Below are 7,922 nucleotides of genomic sequence, written 5' to 3' on the forward strand. Positions count from 1 at the left end.
GGACAACACCGGTACCTCTGATGTCTTCGCAAGGTTAAATCGCTACCGTACGAAGGTTACAGAATTTACCTCAGATCGAGTGTTTTGATCGAACAAGTAAGCAGGATGTTTTGAGGAATTTTCAGTTATTTTAATAATCAAGAAAAGGTTTCTATAGAGCCTACAGGGCACTACAAGTGACAATTCCCCAAGTTAAATATGTTCAAGTAATTTGCTAGACATTTTTAACAACACTGTAAGTTTTTGTTCTATTACTTCAACTAACGTCAAGCAAAAGCAGCTACACTCTTAAACCCCCTCTCTCTCCAATTTTCTAGAAAATCAAATTCTCTAGACTCGGTTAAACTTCGCTAAAATTACCATCTCACAGCTTGCAACACGTCACTACAATTCGCTCGTTCACAAAAACCCTTCTCAATTTTTAACAAAATTTATCTAGACTTGGTTACACTTCACTACGCGTTCTTAACTACGCTACAAGATTGGTGTCTGTCTGGCGAGTAAAAAGTGACCATCTTACAGCCCGAACACCTTGCTACACTTCGCTACATTCGCAACACCCCTTCTCCAATTTTTACAAAAGTTTACTTTGCTACACGTTCTTAACTACGCAACTGGATTAATGTCTCTCTGGCGAGTAAAAAGTGACCATCTTACATCCCCAACACCTTGCTAAACTACGCTACGTTCGCAACACCCCCTTCTCAAATTTTCACAAAATTTTTCTACACTTCGCTACACGTTCTTACCTACGATGCAAGATTGGTGTCCCTCTGGCGTTAAAAGGTGACCATCTTATAGCCCCCAACAACTTGCTACACTTATGTTCGCAACACCCATTTCTCAAATTTTTACAAAATGTTATTTCTCGTCTTACACTTCGCTACACGTTCTTAACTACGATACAAGATTGTTGTCCCTCTGGCGAGTAAAAAGCGACCATCTTACAGCCCCCAACACCTTGCTAGACTTCGCTATGTTTGCAACACCCCCTTCTCAAATTTTCACAATTTTTTTCTAGACTTGGTTACACTACGCTACACTAAGATTGTTAACTATGCTACAAGATTAGTGTCTCTTTGGCGAGTAAAAAAGTGACCATCTTACAGCCCAAAACACCTCGCTACACTTCACTACGTTTGCAACACCCCATTCTCAAATTTTCATAAAAATATTTCTAGACTTGGTTACCCTTCGCTACACTAAGTTTGTTAACTATGCTACATGATTATGTCTCTCTGGCGAGTAAAAAGTGACCATTTTACTGCCCAAACACCTCGCAAAGTTCGCAACACCCCCTTGTCAAATTTTCACAAAATAGTTTTAGACTTGGTTACACTTTGCAAAACGTTCTTATATACACTACAATGTTGGTGTCCTCTCTAGCGAGTAAAAAGTGATCATCTTACATCCCTAACACCTTGCTAAACTACGCTACGTTTGCAACATCCCCTTCTCAAATTTTCACAAAATATTTCTACACTTCGCTACACGTTCTTAACTAAGATATAAGATTGGTGTCCCTCTGGCGAGTAAAAAGTGACCATCTAACAGCCCCAACACCTTGCTACACTTCGCTACCTGGGCAACACCAACTTTTCAAATTTTCACACAATCTTTCTAGACTTGGTTACACTTTGCTACACCAAGTTTGTTATCTATGCTACAAGATTGGTGTCTCTCTGGCGAGTAAAAAGTGACCATCTTACATCCCCAACATCTTGCTAAACTACGCTACGTTCGCAACACCCCCTTCTCAAATTTTCACAAAATTTTTCTACACTTCGCTACACGTTCTTACCTACGATGCAAGATGGGTGTCCCTCTAGCGTTAGAAGGTGACCATCTTATAGCCCCCAACAACTTGCTGCACTTCAATATGTTCGCAACACCCATTTCTCAATTTTTTACAAAATGTTATTTCTCGTCTTACACTTCGCTACACGTTCTTAACTACGATACAAGATTGTTGTCCCTCTGGCGAGTAAAAAGTGACCATCTTATAGCCCCAACACCTTGCTAGACTTTGCTATGTTCGCAACACCCCCTTCTCAAATTTTCACAATTTTTTCTGGACTTGGTTACACTACGCTACACTAAGATTGTTAACTATGCTACAAGATTAGTGTCTCTTTGGCGAGTAAAAAAGTGACCATCTTACAGCCCAAAACACCTCGCTACACTTCGCTACGTTCGCAACACCCCATTCTCAAATTTTCATAAAAATATTTCAAGACTTGGTTACACTTCGCTACACTAAGTTTGGTAACTATGCTACATGATTGTGTCTCTCTGGCGAGTAAAAAGTGACCATTTTACTGCCCAAACACCTCGCAAAGTTCGCAACACCCCCTTGTCAAATTTTCACAAAATAGTTTTAGACTTGGTTACACTTTGCAAAACGTTCTTATATACACTACAATGTTGGTGTCCTCTCTAGCGAGTAAAAAGTGATCATCTTACATCCCTAACACCTTGCTAAACTACGCTACGTTTGCAACATTTCTCGTTTTACATATTTTGCAAACAAAAACACTGGTGACATTATATCGGAAAAACATTACGTGTTTTTTTCATGTGTTATATCTACTGATTCGGAGTGCACGCATTTATCATTTCCAATGTAGTTCGGCGGTGGATAATTTTGTTGTTTCAGAACACACTAATTCAAGCCTGCGAGTCAGTTTTCACAGAAATGCGTTCCTTTGCGACAACTTCAAAGGGCATACATCTTGTGACAAGATTTCTAAAGGGTCGGTTCCAGGCTTGGCTTCCCTTTTCCTTTGACCGGTGATAAAGTAAACTGCTGAAACAAACAGGTGTTACGTGCAGAGAAAACGAACAAAAGGGTGAACTCAGCAGTTTTCCGTTTAAACAAAATTTATTACGAAAACAAAACTAATTGCTAAGTCAGGGACAGAGTACAAGCTTTAAAAGTGTACAGACTACTTATCTCAGCTGGGACGGCAAAGCTCCAGTCTCAGAGTTGTAACAGTCAGTCGGATGAATGAACAGTCCTTTGGCTTGCAGGCTTGAAGCTGCACAAAGTCCACAGTATAAATCCAGCGTTGACAGTGAAGGTCTTGAAAAGTCTTGAGAATGACTACTGCTGGAGTTTAGTAACACACAAGAGACACGATCCCAAAAGTCTGACTGGAAGCTGTGCACGTCCCTTTTATAAAGGCATATAAGAACAATCTAGAACTTTTATTGACATGCTAATTACTGTTCTAAAATTATCTCCCTTACACAACTAATCAACTTTCCAGAACATTCCAAACATGACTAATGAATTCAAGGTTGTGAGGTCATCAAGGGCAGTGACCTTGAGAATGTTCTAGACTAATTGAACTCAGGTCATGATGAGTGTGGGGGAATGACCTACATAACACACCCCCTCTTCAAAAAAAAGAAAATTTTTCAAAGAAAAATCTTTCTTTTACAAATGTAATCTTGAAAAGGATTTAAGTGCTCAAATTTTGTTGTACTCTAAAGTAAAATTTCTTGAAAGTGAACAACAATAAACTCTAAATACGAGAGAGACAGTCTGCAATTAAATTGTCTCTGCCTTTGATATGTCTAATGTCAAGATTAAACTCCTGTAACATTAAACTCCATCTTAGCAATCTCTGATTTTGCCTTTGAATTTCTGCAGAAAAACAAGAGGGTTGTGATCAATATAAACCACTATTGGCTGATTTGAAGAAGTAACATAAACTTCAAAATGCTGTAAGGCTAATATCAAAGATAAACACTCTTTTTCAATTGTAGAGTAGTTTCTCTGAGATTTGCTAAATTTGCAAAATTTGTTAAAAATAGCAAACAAGATGATCTGTCCCATGACTATCCTCTTGCAATTTGGTATTGGAAAACTCGAAATGGCACTGAACTTGGCATAAAGTATGCATGGCAAAGTCCGGTTATTTTTATTGAGTTCGATAAAGTCATTGTTCGGCAAATACTTGGCTTCCTCCTGGAGATATTCCGCTTTCGCAGGATTCAGTCCGTCTGGATGTTGTTCCACTGGATTACTGTCGCAGACATCTTCGGTGTGATAGATGATGTTTGTCCTCGTTGAAATATCTTGGAACAAATGTTCATGGATTGGTTCTTTCAGCTGTTGTTGTTGTTCTGGCTGGAGGTGTGCCAACTTTGTAGACTCCAGCTTCTCCAGGATTTCTGAGTTCTGAAGCTTGACCGAGCCCAGCTTTGAGTTTAGAGTATTTTCACTCAAGTCAGTTTCAGTATCACTATCTTCATAATGGCCAGAACTGACTGCACTGACAGGCTTTGTCTTAGTAGGATTATCCCTATCTAAATATGGCTTAAGCATATTTATGTGACATAGCTGTTTTTGTTTTCGCCTGTCAGGTGTTATTATGATGTAATTTAAATCACTCAATTTCTTATCAATTAGGTATGGCCCAAAGTAACGAGCATGGAGTGGTTTGCCAGGAATTGGAAGTAGAACAAGAACTTTTTGACCTGGTTCAAACTTCCGTTTTGAGGTGCTTTTATCATATTTGGTTTTCATTGACTGCTGAGATGACTCAAGATTTTCTCTGGCTAATTCACATGCTTTAGAGAGTTTCGTACGAAAATCTGACACATATTGCAAAATATTCAGACAATCATCATCGTCTGATAGGAATTTCTCTTTAACGAGCTTAAGTGGGCCACGGACTGTATGTCCAAATACAAGCTCAAATGGGCTAAAACCAAGAGACTCCTGAATTGACTCTCTAACAGCAAAGAGCAAAAATGAATTCCTTCATCCCACTGCTTCTCTGTGTCAAAACAGTAGGTCCTAATCATGTTTTTTCAAAGTTTGATGAAATCGCTCAAGAGCACCCTGACTTTCTGGATGATAGGCGGATGACCTATACTGTTTAATGCCTAGCTGATCCATTACTTGTTGAAAAAATACCAGACATAAAGTTGGAGCCTTGATCGGACTGGACACATTTAGGGAGGCCAAATAAAGTGAAAAATTTGACTAAAGCTTTCACTATAGTCTTTGTCTTTATATTCTCAGTGGTATGGCTTCTGGGAACCGAGTTGATGTACACATTATTGTCAACATGTACTCATTTCCTGATCTTGTTTTTGGTAGGGGCCCAACACAGTCTATTAGAATCCTACTAAATGGTTCTTGAAATGCAGGAATTGGCTGTAAAGGGGCCTTTGGAATGGTCTGATTCGGCTTTCCTACCATTTGACATGTGTGACAAGTTTACAGAAATGTGCTACGTCCTGCCTGAGATTAGGCCAATAAAAGTGACTGAGAATTTTGTGATAAGTTTTCCTGACTCCTAAGTGACCAGCCCAGGGCGTTTCATGGGCCAGGCGCAATATTTCAGCACGATAGGGCTTTGGAATCACAATTTGATGTTTTATAGCCCAATCGTCATCAACCAAAACATCTGGAGGTCTCCATTTACGCATGAGAATACCAGATTTTGTATAATAGGAAACAGAGCTATCTGAAGTTTTACCTTCATCATCTACCCTGTCAAACAAAGACAAAATATCTGAGTCTTTGTGTTGTTCTGCAATGAGATTTGATCTAGAAAATGTCTGACTTTGGTCAGCAGAAGTTTTACTGGAAGTTTCAAATCCTCGAGGGATAACGGAATGATCCGTGTCAAACACCTGACTGAGAAAGGTGTCATTTAAGTCAACATCTGTGACATTATTTTTGAGAGTATTTTGATTCTCGGAAGTTTTCTTTGACATGGCTCGAGTAATGGCACATGAAGGAAATAAATCGGGTATCTCTTGTTCAATTGGCTCTGGATCCTGATCTAAACTAGGATTATCAGTCACAAGTGGATTAGTAATGACCTTGTCCCCAGCAAGGTCGTTTCCGAGAAGAAGGTGAATCCCTTCAAAAGGCAAAAAAGGCCTAATACCTAAAGTCACAGGTCCAGAAACAAAGTCTGAAGACAAATAGACATTATGGAGAGGAACAGGAATGTAGTCATTACAATCTACCCCCTTAATAAGAACTTTAGAACCTGAAAATGACTTTTCAGAAAACGGCAGGGTATCTGCCAACAAAAGAGACTGGGACGCCCCGGTATCTCTTAAAATTTTGACAGGGGTAGCGGAAGAGAAATCACTAGAAAGTGATATAAAACCATCATGAATAAATGGTTCGAAAATACCCATAATGCTATCTTGAGAAGAATTGACCTTGACCTCATTAATTGGGGATAAGAGGGGTTTAACCTCAGAAAATGTGTTGCACACATTATTAGACTCTAATTGAGTTGATGAAGAAATAAAGCCGGTTGGCTTAGATCCACTTTGACCACTTTGACCTTCACGTTTTCTTTTCAATTTGAAACACTCTGACATTAAATGGCCGTCTTTCTTACAATAATTACAAGAAAGTGTACCAAACTGTTTTTCAGAAGGAGATTGAGACTTGGGATCTGATGATGTGGAAGTGTTACTTGAATTTTGTGAACTGTTGTCATTTGATTTCCTACTCTCCTTTGAAAAATTCTTGGATGAAAAGGAGGAGTTAAATTTACCTGCATTGTTTCTGTATGAAAAGGACTGGATGGTTTGCTGAGAAATGAAGATTTGTGGGTCAATGAATAATCATCGGCCAAACGTGCAGCAACCTCCAATGTATCTGCCTTTTGTTCATTGATAAACGTCTTGATGTCACTCCGGATGCACCTTTTAAATTCCTCAATCAAAACAAGTTGTCGTAATTTGTCATAATTCTGACTGACCTTTTCCGAAGAACACCAACGATCAAACAGTTGTTCTTTTGTTCGAGCAAATTCAACATAAGTTTGATCCTTCACCTTCTCACAATCCCTAAATTTCTGACGGTAAGCTTCAGGCACCAACTCATAGCCCTTGAGAATTAATTCCTTTACAGAATCATAATCTGAAGCCTGCTCTACTGACAACTGAATGTAAATTTCTCTGGCTTTACCCACCAAAGCACTCTGCAAAAGCATAGACCAGGACTCCTTAGGCCAATCCAGACTCTGAGCAATTTTCTCAAAATGAAGGAAATATTTATCAACATCCTTTTCTTGGAAAGGGGGAACTAACCTGAAATGCTTAGTGATGTCAAAATTGTCTGAAGGGAAGAATTTTCCTGACTTTCCAAGCTCTAAACGTCTCATTTCTAACTGCAGTCGGTGTTCAGCTAATTCTCTTTCCTTTTCTTTTTCCTCTCTTTCTTTCTCCCTTTGTCTTTCTTCCATTTGCAATTCTTTTCTTTCATTTCCAATTCCCTCTCTTTCTGTCTTTCTTCCATTTCTAACTGCATTCGTATTTTTTTTTTTTTCTAATGCCTGTCTCTCTTTTTCCATTTGTAATTCTTTTTCTTTCATTTGTAATTCTTTTTCTTTTTCTAATGCCAATTTTTTTTAGCTCGAAATCTGCCTGTATTTCTAATTCCAATTTTTTGAGTTGGAAGGAAGACTCAAGCTCATAATCTTTTAAGGCAGACTCCTCAAGATGGCCAGAATTAACTAAATGTTTTGCAATCTTGAACTGTATTTCTCGCTTGCGCATAGATCTTTTGACATCTACTTTAAGGAAATTGGCCAGTGCTATGAGGTTGTCTTTTCTGAGGGAATTAAATGTGTCCTGATCAAGGTCATCCATAAATTCGTCTGGTTTAAATTCCGCCATGATTGAATTTCGCTGAGTTCACAGTATACAGTAGTTTTGAAAAGGTAGGCAAAATTGTTGTCAAACGGCTCAAAATATTCGTACCCCGGACAAGCCCCAATTTGTTACGTGCAGAGAAAACGAACAAAAGGGTGAACTCAGCAGTTTCCGTTTTAAACAAAATTTATTACGAAAACAAAACTAATTGCTAAGTCAGGGACAGAGTACAAGCTTTAAAAGTGTACAGACTACTTATCTCAGCTGGGACGGCAAAGCTC

Source organism: Ptychodera flava, chromosome 5 (genome assembly GCF_041260155.1).
Source record: "Ptychodera flava strain L36383 chromosome 5, AS_Pfla_20210202, whole genome shotgun sequence".
NCBI lineage: Eukaryota > Metazoa > Hemichordata > Enteropneusta > Ptychoderidae > Ptychodera > Ptychodera flava.